Here is a 14285-nt window from a genome sequence, read left to right on the forward strand (position 1 = left end):
CTCATTTCATGGATGGCTGCTAGCTGGAGGAAGCTCAGTGTAACCCTGAGGTGCAAGACATTCTGCTCCCCAGGACAAAATGTAATGGAGCTTCTTCACAATCCTAAGTGAATAAATCATTGCATACTGTTGAAATGTAATGGATCATGACATATCAATATTTACAGTAAAAGCATCTTTTTGTGTGTGTTAAAAAAAAAAAGAACACAAAATAAAAGCAAAACAAATACAAGCTTGAGTAGTCTTGTGTCTTCACATTAAGAAAAATGAATCTGACATTTCAATCAGACTTTGATTAAACTAAATCATGAGTTCGAATTTCAGAGGAATCTTTTAATTACCAGCTGTAACAGCAGAGCTGGTATTTTTTACCCCCTCATGTTAGTCTATGTGTGTGTGTGATTGTGTGTCATCATGGCAAAGTGTGGTCCTGGAGACATCTACTGTAGCAGAAATTACCACAAGGGTGGTTTTGAGTAATTTAGCAGAGTATATTTAATTGAACTACAAAGAAGCTTTAGTGATGTCCCTCACTTGTAAGTCGCTTTGGAGAAAAGAGTCCGTCAAATGAGTAAAGTCATTTGACCTCTTCTTTTTTCCGCAACTATTGTATACTTTTTTTGTATAGGCCTTTGTAACGGTGTTACAACAAACTGGACTCAATAAAATGAACATCAAACTCCTGGCTTTCTCACTATACCATTTGGACTGTTTACACTCTTGTTGGGGCAGCTTGCTTTCAGCCATGCAGCCATTGTTTACACCAGGGATCAGGACAAGCCGGCAGCACTGACCCAACATTTAAAGGATTACTGAGAGTATAGCAGAGACATGGCTAACTAGGCTAACACCAGACACAACTGTTTCCATGATTTCCAGATCATACAGGTAGACAGGACAAAGAAGAGTGGTGAGAGGAAAGGAGGATGTTTGTTAATGATAAATAGAGCAACCCAGGACACGTTACAATTAAATAAAGTATCTGCACTAAGGACATTGAACTGCTATCCATTAGCATGAAGCCTTACCACCTACCAAGGGAAGTTGTCACATGCTGTCACGATAGCTAATGTCAAGGGGGCATACAGTCATCATCACCCCTCCCTCCACTGGGCAGATCTGACCACAACCTGGTGCATCTTTTGCCTGTGTACAAACTTACAGTACACCGGAAACCGGCAACAACATGTACAGTGAGACGATGGTTTGATGAGTGTCACACTGTATCACAAACCACATCAACTTCTGTGCAGAGAACACTGTGCCCAGGAAGTTGTTTTGAAAATGTTCCCCCATGATTAATTAATTTACTAAGGACATTACATCTAAGCTTATGTTATCTTATCTTGAAACCTAAATATGTGTTATAACGTTTACATCAATGCAAGTTAAATATTCAATGTTCAAGTGGAATATGGCCAATATTGTATTACATTATTATGCACACAACTATTTACTGTGTAAAGATATAGTGTTATGGCCTCCTAAGCCAATCCCTTTATTTTTGCTGTAATCTGAGTTTCTCTGTTTTGGTATCTGGTCTGGCAGGGCATGCATGTTAGCGCATATATGTGTGCATCTTAGTGCATGTATGTGTGCATGTTAACGTATATATTTGTGCATGTTAACGCATATATGTGTGCATCTTAGTGCATGTATGTGTGCATGTTAACGCATATATGTGTGCATCTTAGTGCATGTATGTGTGCATGTTAGTGCATGTATGTGTGCATGTTAGTGCATGTGAGCCCCTCCTGTTAAAAGTTAGCCCTCCCCACATTTATAAACACACAGGGACCGCCCACACAGGTGTTGACATGATGCGGGTTCGGGTTGAAAGTAATCTTCAAGACTTTCCTCCACTGAAGAAATCATGTATTTGTCTGGAAAGGAAAAAGAAAGATATGAGAGCACAGACAGACTTGCTATGGGGATTAACAGTTTAAATCCTGGTCAGCAGGTGGAGAGTCAAAACATCCTTTACGTTTTTAACCTTCTTGCCGGTTCCAACAGTGTAATTTGCATGGGAGGTCAAAGGCTGAATGTCTTTCCCAGTCCGACCATGGAGCCAGTACTGGTCTGGTTTTTACCGACATGGAGAACCCTAGAAGCTACTAAGAGGCACGAGCTTGACACGAACTGGCTTTTCTTCTCTACAATGTGTAAGTAACTTGATGACTACATAATGTTTTATGTCTGTTTTCTTTAGTGACCGGCTACAGTAGGCATGATAAAGTTTGCTAACTTGCTGTTATCCATATTATGAATGTGTGTAGCAAATGTTGCTATCGCTAGCTGGCTAATTGCGAGCATTGCTGCAATGCTAGCTTGAGCTAATGGTTGTGGCTGGATTGTGTTTTGTTAGCTCTCCTGCTTACCGCTTAACTATTCAGTTGTGTTTCTTGTTGTGTGGTTAGTGGCTGCTGTCACTGGTCCTCATATCACCTTGCTGACTGAGAAGGTGAAAGGAGGGGAGAGGGGGTTGTTTTTGTTTTGGTCTGAGATGCTGGTGGTCTTGTGCTCCACTAGTGGCAGTGACGATCGTACAGAACCTGTAGATATATTAACAGCAACCAGGGGTGTAGTACTATTTGTTTAAATAGTTATGTAACCACTGCTCCTATGGTGGCAAATTTACATACATTGGTCAACTGTAACTGATGACACACTCAAATTTTAGACTAACTTATAATATAATTATAAAGCTACGTTATTAAAAGCTATGGTAAGAGCCATAGAGGATCATGTCCATATTGTCTCAGTAAATGACTTGTATGACAGACTGTGAGCCAATAATGAAGGCTTTTTGAATCTGGCTTTCACAAAGAAACCTGATTTGTTCATTAGTGCAAAGGGCAAAGGCATAAACGATACTGAGACTTTACATTCCAAGTTGTTACCAAAAAATTAGTGTAGAAGTTGCATTAAAGCACTCGGAAGAGCCTGGCCTTCAAGGCTGACAGCCATGCTGGCCTGTGTGTTTTGGCTAATTGTTACTTGTATGTACACTTTGGCTTGTTACTGTTTCAAAAGAAATGGGCTTGATCTGCATTTCAAATTTAAAGATGTATATGGCGGGTACTGTATAGGGGAAGGGAATATACAAGGAGGCTTTCAAAACGGCTTACAACTGTCCTGGTAATGGCAGAAATGTAATGCTACTTTCCAAAGGGCAACGCTCTTTTTCTACGATTGGCTATGATCCTCATCGAGGCACTTGTGAGAAGTTACCAAAGACCCTAAAGAAGACTTAACCGGGGGGGTGGGGGGATTTGGAAGCTCAGAACAGGCCCCTCAAGTGTTCATCCATCCACCCTATTCATGAACAGATGTGTAGTAGCCTACATGCCTCCGGTCTCAAACCATGCTGCATGCAGTCTCTGTGTCTCCAGCTGTTTGTATTCAACTGTAACAAATGATGTTAATGATGACTACTTGGGTAATGAAATTATTGCACAAATAATTAAATATCTGAATAAATTAAAAAGGCACAATCCATAATATAAATTTATGTCAAAAGAGTAATCAGCAAGCTTTTAAAACACAGGACTGGAAGTAGCTGTCTTAAATTTTATGTAAACACATGAATAAAACAGGCCAGTTTTTTCCAGCTATAAGCAGCAGCATATTACACATGATGATAATCAGTGTTGGGAATATCTTAATTTTGAACCTTATGGAAACGAGTGAAAAAAACAAACAGTTTTGTCTTCTTTACTAGACTAGTATTATGCCATATTTTAGCACATAACTGCCTTTGCACTCCTCCTCCAGTGCAGAATGCTGCAGTGAGAATTTGAACTCAGACATGTTATACGACACACATTGCTCCAGTGGTTGCTACCCATCATTGCTTACCCACTGAGAGCAGAATTGGGTTTAAACAGTCTTTCAAATCTGCAGCACTGCAGGGGCAGACAAAGCATCCTATGACAGCTTTTTTAGGACTAAAGGAGGCCATCATGTTATTGTTGTTCCTAGTCTCTGACACAATCTGTCATTACAAATTGAAGACATCCAGGTCAGGGTTGCCCCAGGAGCCTATTGGTTAAGCTGCATAGCACATAACTGTAATGTCAATAGTTCAACACCTGGTGAAGGGACTTTAATTGAATGTCATACCACTCTCTGTCTCTTATGTTTGCTGTGTATCTCTACAATGACTGTCTATGAGCTATTAAACTTACCTTTATCCCACAATTCCTCATCAATACAATAGGTTGTTCCAAGCATTTGAATAAATGCTGCAGATCCTCTACTGAGTGCTGCCTGCCATTATAATTTTTTAGTAACTGCATAAGTTAAAAGAATGCTGCCACCCTTTCTTAGAGCTGTCCTGTAGTTTAACAACATCAGTATTAATATCTACTGTATATTTTGTTTTAATCCATAACATTTTTTTCATTGCACCATATAAATGTCTTGAAGAAAGTTTACATAATTTTTGGTGATGCTACTTGAACTGGTTTGTGTGACCGAGTTGTACATAGAGGGTTGATAATTAATTTATAGCTAACAGATAACATTTTTTGGAAATGTCTACACTGTCTCAGAAAGGTTGATGAGTCTGTCTGTATCATCGTCATCCTCAACTGGCTAAGTAGATGGCAGCCTCTGGATGAATGGCTCAAGTTATTTCTTTCCTAAAGCAAAAATTACAGCTCCTCACAATTTGCAATTCTCGGTTTATTAGTTGTATATTTTTTTATCAGCACACATTTTCTTGCAGTGATTGATTGTAATTACCACTCCTCACCCTTCAGGCCTCAGTAATTTCTTCTCCACATTATTTATTTGATTTTGGTGTGAATTTTGTTTTGGTGTGAATTTTCTTTAACCTAACTGCTTTACAGTATTTTCCTTACCCTCACGCACCTGCTATACAGTAAGTCTCATCAGCTCTCTCTTTATATTTCCTGTTCCTCCTCTATCTTTGTCCCGCACACACTGAATCCTGCTCACACTCTCAGAGATTTCTGTGTCTGCAGAGATACTGAAGATTAATGACAGCTATTCCAGAGCGTCGTCTCTGTCTTTGACACCGTCCCTTCTTTTCCTTCTTTCTACACTCTTGTCGCTCTCCCCTCCTCTTCCCTCTCTGAAGAAGGTCAGCCTCTCTTACTGTGGTTAAACTAGTCCATCTGTCTCTCCTTCTTTCCTGTCCAACCAGCCTTGGGCTAACTGATGAATCTCTCACACCTGCAGTTGTTTCAGGGATGATTCACTGCCACTGCTGATGTGTGTGTGTGTGTGTGTGTGTGTGTGTGTGTGTGTGTGTGTGTGTGTGTGTGTGTGTGTGTGAATTGCTTCCTTTCCTATTCAGGTCTTCTTCCTGTGCTCAATAACGCAATTTAATTGTGTGTGTGTATGTATGTGTGGTCGGATGCGCTCTCATAAGCATTTGTGTTTGTGCAGCGAACTTTCCTCTGTCCCTTTTATGATGTAACAGGATTACCAGGTTTTTTTTTTTTTCATCTCCACCTTATTGAGCTTTATTGTGTTCCTCTGTCTCATTCATATTTGGACTGCCTGCTAACCATTTCTATTTTTAGTACATGCCTGTGCTCACAATGTGTGTGCATGTGTCTACTTTCCAAGTACCTGTGCATATGAGTGATATGCTGTATGATTTGTCAGACACAAATATGAGATCTTCTACTACGCATCGTGCAGTATATGACCAGATGGTGTGTTTGTGAGCAGATTTCAGGGGTGGCTCTGAGGTGTGAAGAGAAGATCAAGGGCTTGGCGCGCACACACACACACACACACACACACACACACACACACACACACACACACACACACACACACACACAGAAAGACCCTACCAAAGCTTATAATCCCAGCTGAGTTGCAACAGGTTACTGGATCATTGTGACAGAGAGTGATGAGCTTCTGAAAGGGACAAGAAGAGAGGGCATGTTAAAGAAAGCGTAACAGCCATATGGTCATTTTGTTTATATTATGCTCTAGCTTTATACAATATTATACATGCATGCACAGGGGACTTTTACTTTTGCATTCACTGGTGCACACAAATCTGCAAGTTTGCATGTCAATTTATTTCTTTACAATTTCAAACATTAGCATAGAGTTTTAAACATCTCTTATTCATATATGCATCAGGTTTCAGCAGGTTCTCACTATGTTATTGTGGCCCATATTCTCTAATGAAGAATACTAATGGGATTACGCTATCAATATTGCACTTTTGGTAATAGCCTGAGTAGATTGTTAGGCCATATTTTAAGCTGTAAATGCTATGTGTTTTAAGAGTGGTGGACATGCAAATAGACTGTTGACAATAACAGTCAAAGTGACCAGACATTGCTACTGAGTTTACATAGCAGGGTCAAAGGGCTGTTGGAGTCAGGCTAACTGTAGCAAGCAGAAACGCTCTAAAACGTTTGTTGCTGAACGAGGATTATGCATACATGTTGTTCTGAATACTGTAGCTTATGCAAATATCCTCCAACAAAACAATGTTATTAAATACTGAGGCGGCTTAACCTGTGGATAACCTCTTAATAAAGCAAATATTGACTACAGTATTTGTGCAAAGAAGATTGGCCTTGGTTCACGCGAGTAAAAGTACTGGGAAGGCACGGGAGCTCTTCTGTGTGTGTCAACCACTAGAGGTCAACAGAGGGACTTGCTCTAGCATTTTGGCTTCAGAAGTAAGGGTCAGTCAGACAGCATACATAAACAGGGATTATCCTCACATCTAACTACTTCCTTATTTACCATTTATACTGCAAAGCCTATCTTCATTTTGTGAGTCAATCAAAGTGTCTCACATGGGGCACCTTGTTATAGTCACAAAGGTACGTATCAGCTGCAATATTCCAGTTTGGACTAAGGACCTTTGTCCAGTGTCTTTTACCTCTCTTTCTCTTTATTTCCTGTCGCTCTCTCCTTTCCTTTATCTAATAAGGGCAACATGCCACAAAATAATCCTTGAAATGTTTTATAGCTACAGATGTACAGTAGCTAGAGTTTTGAGTAGAGTTTGATTTCAGCAAAACAGATTTGTTGTAATTCATGCTGCAGTACTATTAGAAGAATTTCAAACATTTTGGCTCTGGTAACCCCTTGGGTCCCACACAGTGTGATGTCTGAGGATGCACTGTTGTCAACAAGTGGAAAGAACATTGCGCCTACATGGTAGTGTACTGTTCTTGTAGCCAGTTTCTTTCCTGAATTCACCCTGTATTTTGTCAGGTTTCTAACATTTAATGCTCAGCGAGTGTTTCATAAAATAATGTTTTGCTGCCATTTCCTCATTTCCTGTAATAGTAAATCATTTATACTGAAAATAAGGACTGGACTTGAATAGCTTTGAATGTCTTCCTCTTTGGCTGTAAGCCTTTTTTCTTTTTTTTTTTTTTTTTTTTAAATAACTGTTCTGCTTAATTGTGTTGAGGCTTTTTAATCATGACAGAGAGATTTAAGTGTGGTGATGTCACTCCACTAACTGAACTGATTTTAAGTCCCCCTGGACACCAGTGGCGCCTTGGCGCTTCATTTTAAGACTGTTGTTGTCGCCTGTGCCTCTGCGTTTCCTTTTACGGTAGCCTACAAATGTCAAAAGTAGACAAGACAGATCATACCCTGTATTTCAAAATATAGGGACAAAGAACTACTTCAGGTAAACAATCAGACTGGGCCTCCTTTCCAGTACCCTGGCTACTTGAGGGGTCATGGGACTTTGCTCATCCAGTCTACATGTGCTTTGTGGACTTACATCCTACATCTGGGTCCCTCGTGGCATCTTAAGGGGGGTACTGTGGGAATACGGGGTCCCAGGGCTGTTGCTACAAGTTATCTGGTCCTTGTATGACCAAATAGAGAGTTGTGTCAGTATTCTCAGCAGGAAGTCAAACACGTTCCTGGTGGGAGTTGGCCTCCACCAGGGTGGTCCCTTTCACCCGTCCTGTCATTATCATGAACAGGATTTCAAGGTGCAGTCAGGGTGGAGGGTGGGGGGTATTCTAGGAACGTCCAACAGGTAGGATGCCCCAGGGTAGACCCAGAATAAGCTGGAGACACTATATTTCTCATTTGATCGGGGAACGCCTCGGGATCCCCCGGGAGGAGCTGGAAAACATATTACTAGGGAGAAGGATGTCTAGACTACTTTGCTTGACCTGCTGCTGCAAACCGACCTCGGATAAGGATTGGATGGATAGATGGATGGATAGATAGATGGATGGATGGCAAGGTAGTGACATGTCTTACATTATCTCTTTTGGTCCCTCAGTTTTGGTCTTTAAATCGAGCCAAACAGAATTTATTGTAGGCTCACAAAATTTAAACATGATAGGAAATTAGTCAGATCTCTGGTATATCAGCATACAACCTGCTCCATAGGCAATTCATTTTTCATTGTTAAAAAAGACTATGCACTCTACAGCCTGTTTTGAGACACACTGCTATCATACATTTTCCTTTTCATTGCTAATCATTGAAATAATTGAGAGTCCGCAGTTTTCTTGTTTATATGAGGTGATACAAACATACAGAATATGTCATGGTAGAGGAGAAATTTTAGCTTTAAGCTGCATCTTGTACTGAAAATGGTTTGGTGATAATTTAATATGTCATATCTGCCAGAAGAGGGTGCTATTGACCAGTGCGTTAACACTGATATGACCAAATAGGATGCAGACGTAACTGGTTAGAGGCCTCTTCTGTGTTGTTGTGGTGTATGAACAAAGGATGTCAGTATCTTGGTTTGTGGGTCCTTGCAATAATTCATACCAGGAGTAGTACCTATAGTAGTAGAAAGATATCTGTGTGTGCGTGTGTGTGTGTGTGTGTGTGTGTGTGTGTGTGTGTGTGTGTGTGTGTGTGTGTGTGTCTATACCTGTGAAATGTATTCTTTCTGACGTGCCAAATTTGTGCATGAAGTACACTGTGCTATCTGTGTTTGTGAGTGTCTGTACTGTAGCTGTGAGTATGTGTGCACCTTCTAGTAGGCACATATGCAGTATGCATTTACACGTGTGTCTGGCTTTGGCAGACGGGTGAACCCCAGGAATGTAAGCAGCCTATAGAGCAAGAGGAAATGATTATACCACACGGTGCTACTGCTGCTGCCGGGCAGCTCTGCCCCTCCTTCCGCCCCAGCTTACACACAGCTCTGTTGGCTCGACAACCTACAGTGAGATTATCAGGATTATATCATGACACAGACCAATATGATGAATAAAAAAAGAACAAGACAGCAGACAATAAGATTATGAAAACAACTCCACAAAGAAAATAGTTCTCTCACTGGCTGTTGTAATGCAAGATGAAGAAAGGTTGCCCATATACCTGCGTGAACTTTGCTATTTTTACATAAAGTAGAAGAAAATGTTGAGATTTGCTACTTTTGTAAGAGATGGAGTAATGATTACTCTCTAATACTAAACATCTATGTCCAATAGGTGGGAATAAGGCACAAATTCAGTCCTTTTAATACCCGTTTCAAAGTTATACAATAGCCCACATTGAGTGTTAGACAGTATTTAACAGAAACTGCTTTAGAGTTAGGAAATGTATTCAGATTTGAAAAGGAGTTCTTTCTAATGGAGATTAGATATGAGAGAAAAGGACTGCAATAACAAATGGTGTTTTTGAATAGCGCCTGATTTAAAAGTGGGCTGTTGTAAATGGTTCTGTCTGTGTGTGTCTTTCTGCTCTGGCTGATCATTAATCTGAACTATCAGGACTGATAAGATGTTTCTAAAGAGAGACGCAAGTAGAGCATCACACTAAGACTGATGTGTGTGAAAGAGAAAGAAAGAGAAGTGTGTGTGAAGCCATACTTAAAAAGACCTTGAGTTTGATGATGGTCATACTGCATTTGTTGTAAATTTTAAAGGAAGCTCATAATAGACTTCTTATCTGACCTGAGGAGACAATGAAGCCTTTCAAGAGAGAGAGCAAAATAAAGGGAACAGGTCTACGAGGTGGAGAAATGGTGAAGACAATATACCTAAGAGACAATAGGCGGTGGCTGGGAGAGGAGAAAAGCCACAGGCCACAGGCCCTCACCCCCCACCTCATTTGTTTTCTATTGTTTTCAATTTTCTAATGAATTTCTGTTATAAATCTAGTATTTAATCATTATTAAATTAACAGTTTGGTTGAGTTACAAGCTACAAATGTCTTACTTGCCAGTCGGATATTGTGGTGAAATACTCAGCAAACATCTTTTCCAACATTAAAAATGCTTACACTTCATTTAGATTTAATTTACATGTAGACATACATAACCAGACTGTGTGGAATTTTTTTTACTGATATGTGTAAATGCAAATTAAACAATTAATATGTTGATGAAAGAGTGTTGATGAGATGATTTTTGAAGTGTAATCTGTTGGACTTGCAATAAAGCAATTAATATTAGTTTAAAAACAGTTCCGTGTCAGTCATCCTTCATTATCACTTTATTCATTTTGCATGACACTTTAATTGGTGTGACTGATAAGTTGAAAACACTAGGCTTAGTCACATCATTTCCCCTGACAGTGGGTGATATGAAATGAGGGCACTCAGCAAGCAGTGTTGAAGATCCTGTCATTCAGCTGACTCAGATATATCACATTTATTTGTGTTAAGAAACAGGTCTTCTTCTCTGTGTGGTGCCAGCGCAGCTTTTCTTTTCGAAATGCTGTGGGATTTTTTTTTTTTTTGTGTAGAAAAAGTGGCTTGATTTCTATATTACTAACGACAACATTATCTTCACATTATTGTTTTAAATAATTATATTAATAATATCCCATTATAGGTGAACCTTTCCTACCACTATCATTGTAAGCAGAGTATGTCTCCGTATGATCATTAGGGGGCAGTAGAGACCAAGAAAAAAAGCTTGTATGCAATAAGTGAAAGTGCCATTGTAAGGCTGACTAATAATTTTATACCTGAGATTTCTCCAAGGCCATTTATGTCATCAGCAGAGAACAGCATAACAAAATTCAGTGCTTTAAATAGTTTATCTGTTCTGTGTTTTCTTACCCGGTTACATAGAGATTAACTCATTAAAAACAGTTTTGTAAGTGAAAAAATAGTGACCAGAAAAAGAAACATACTGAGGCAGAGGGAGAGAAAACAGCCTGGCAGACCATTCAGCTTTGTTTTTATGTCCTCCTCGTGTGCACTGAATGACACTGTTATGACTGTCTCTAATGGTTTCTGCCGGTGATATATGAAGGAGGGATTCAGCTGCCCCAGTCCGTTCTCCACTCCGTCCAAATATCACTCTTCTCCTCTAAATGGCTGCTGTCAGAGTTGTTCTTGAGTGTATATACAGTAGGTGTGTACATATGAAGGACTGTGAGTTGCTGCATGTGTGTTTGACAGTGTATGTGATTTGATCCAGACGGGGATGTTAAGAGCGAGCATTCCCCTCTCAGGGACAGTTTGTTTCTGTGATTAGATTCCTTCCATAATCACCTCATAAACAACTCCGCTCCTCACTGGTCACCCTTCCTCCGGTTGTGCCTCCTCCTCCTCTTTCTGGTCCCTTTCTGGTCCCTGCGTCTCTTTTCTACCCTATCACAGCACCCACTTTGCCTCGTGTCTCTTAATGTAGTGCATCCTCTCAACCTCCCACCCCCAGTATGCACCTGGCCTATAAGAATGAGCAATGAGTGAGAGAAAACTGTGGAGCATGTAGTGGCTCAGGGCACACGGTAGCCATTATGGGGCTAAAGCACTGCCAGCGTGCTTGATGAGGGGGAACAACGGAGCCTCGCCCTGGGACACTCCATTAAACTCCCCCTCTCTGTCTTTCTGTCTCTGGCTTATACGAACACACACGATAACACACATACACATACAATTCCATGCGGGTCTCTTCCTGTACATGACCAAAAGCCATGTCTTTCATCTGGATGATGGTGCTAGCGTTAGTTATCCTTACTGCTCTTTCCCCAACTCCCCTTTCCTTCTCATAAGCACCTCAAGAAACAATATATTTAAACCCTTTCTAATATTGCAATACAAAAAGAAACAGCCTTTAGCTATTTGGGGTTATTGCAGGTCAAATCAAACAAAACTACCAAGGATGTGTCTAAACACAAAGAAAGGTTTTGAAGAGAGTATGTGCAGTGTGTGGCTCACACTCATAAACCTCAGACAAAAGAAAAAAAAAAAATCAATCGAGCTTCTAAGAAAAGCTTGGAGGATCACCTTTCATAGCTATGGATATTGATCATGAATGATGCTTGTTTGCAAACACTAAAGCCAGGATTGCTTAATGCGACTCCCTCATTATACTGACAATATCATTTTTCAGCAGCGAGTTGAACATGTTTCCCACAATTTGTCTAAATGAGAAATGGGCCGTGAAAAAACATCTCAACCATTGGAAACACGTTATTTGCTACTAAAATGACCTGGTGGGGTTGAACACCCATCTCTCCATGTGTTGTTATTCGTCTGGAGTAATTAGCATGCTAATGGGTTAATAAAAGTCTCCTGGTCCTACGTTGCCTTTGGAGTTGAAATATGACAAAGCACTTTTTAATGAGGATGTGCTAGTGTTATTGCTTTTTATTGGACTCATCTTTCATCGTAAAACTTTTATTGAAAAACTTTTACAAAGGATTTCTATATCTATTTCTGAATGAAATAATTGAGTTCGACCAAGGAGCAAGCATAGATTTAAATTATACTTTGAGGAAAAAACCTTAACAAGATAGCGAGGGAGCATCTTTAGCGCAGTCTCAACAAGGAATTGGAGGGTGGGGGTTTAGTGGTTGTGCGGTGTAGTTTATCATTTATTTAAAAAAAAAACCTCATTTATACACCATGAGAATAATGCGTGATCAATTGATTTTTCGGGGGAAAAAGAGACAACAAAGCATACTCGGATAAACACGACCCTGCTATGTAACTGCTTTACTTAGCTGTTTTGGCCAACCTGTACTGCTAACCAAAAAACTACTGTACCTACATACTCAACACTCAGCTGAAATCATGAATCACTCCAGGGACATGGTTAGGAGGACTGTGAATGGCCTTTTCGAAGCAGAATGTTTGATTGGGTTTGATATTGGTAGATGTATGTTCAGGTTAATGTCACAGATTGCTGGGGATAGGTGAATGTTTTGTGTGTGAGAAGAGAGACTTAAAATTATGTCTTTTATGACCTCCACTTGGTTCAGCGGTGGTAGAAATCCTGTTTTTAACTGAATACTCCAGCCACGATTTTCACAAATGGGGCTTATGAGCACTGTGAGACTCAACCATTCAGTCTGTGAGAAGCCCAAAGAACCAAAACAAGGAGCTAAAACACAGGAGTGGAAGCAACAACTTATATTTACTGACTGTGAGAAAATTCTACTTCTTTGATTATTTAAAAAAAAAAACAAACACTTCTTTTGGTTGAGTATTATTTTTAAATCTCAAGTACATAAAATGAAGTAAAAAAGTCACAAAAAATTCATGATAAATCAGAGGAAGGGAGCAAACCAGCAGCTACTGGTAGAAGTAGGTGTTGGTGTTTGCGTGGCTGCAGGAGGGCAGAGCTCCATGTCCAGTTCTCTGTAGTGCATGATTATCCAGGTAGGTGCACTCTGCTGAAAGATGCATGTTCTACATGTTTAAGGCAGATTGTCAGGGGCTGCAAGGGATCCAGACGCACATAGAAGCACAACATATGCACAACAATGCAAAAAAATTTAAGGCTTATGTAATGGATTATGGCTAAGATTAGCACCGCTCCGTCATGGGAAAAAAAAAAAAAAAAAAAACCCAACCAAATTCACCGTTCCTCAAGTAACTGAAATCAAACACAGCCACGGTGCGCCATGACCATCAGGTGCATGCTGGGTGGAGCCAAAACGCTCATGGTGGATCTTTCAGCAGTGACTTCTACCTTTACTGGTGTGTGAGGCCTTTCTGTTGTTTCTGACAGTCCCCATCACCGTTGTGATTGCAGCATTAAAGTTTTAAAGACCCGTGAGGAGCACAGTGGAACTACAGGAGCTGAGTGGGCCGGTTCTGTTATTCATAAACAATGAACAGGCAGAGAAGTTGAACCTGGAGCAGATTGAGGAGGACTCTGCGTACAAGACTCACAGGATGACAAGTGAGCACAACAACAAACTCACGGATGATTGTAACTCTCTCTCCAGAGGAGAGAGCGCCACTACTGACAACATTGTGTTGTGTGTGTGTGTGTGTGTGTGTGTGAGCTACTCGGTGTGTTGTGCAGGCTGTCGTTCTACTTTAATGTGTGTGTTTGTGGACTGCAGCTGCTGTTAAAGTGGCAGATCATTTAAATT

Source organism: Seriola lalandi, unplaced genomic scaffold (assembly GCF_002814215.2).
Source record: "Seriola lalandi dorsalis isolate HSWRI2012SDOR001 ecotype SW California unplaced genomic scaffold, Sedor1 jcf7180002054372, whole genome shotgun sequence".
NCBI lineage: Eukaryota > Metazoa > Chordata > Actinopteri > Carangiformes > Carangidae > Seriola > Seriola lalandi.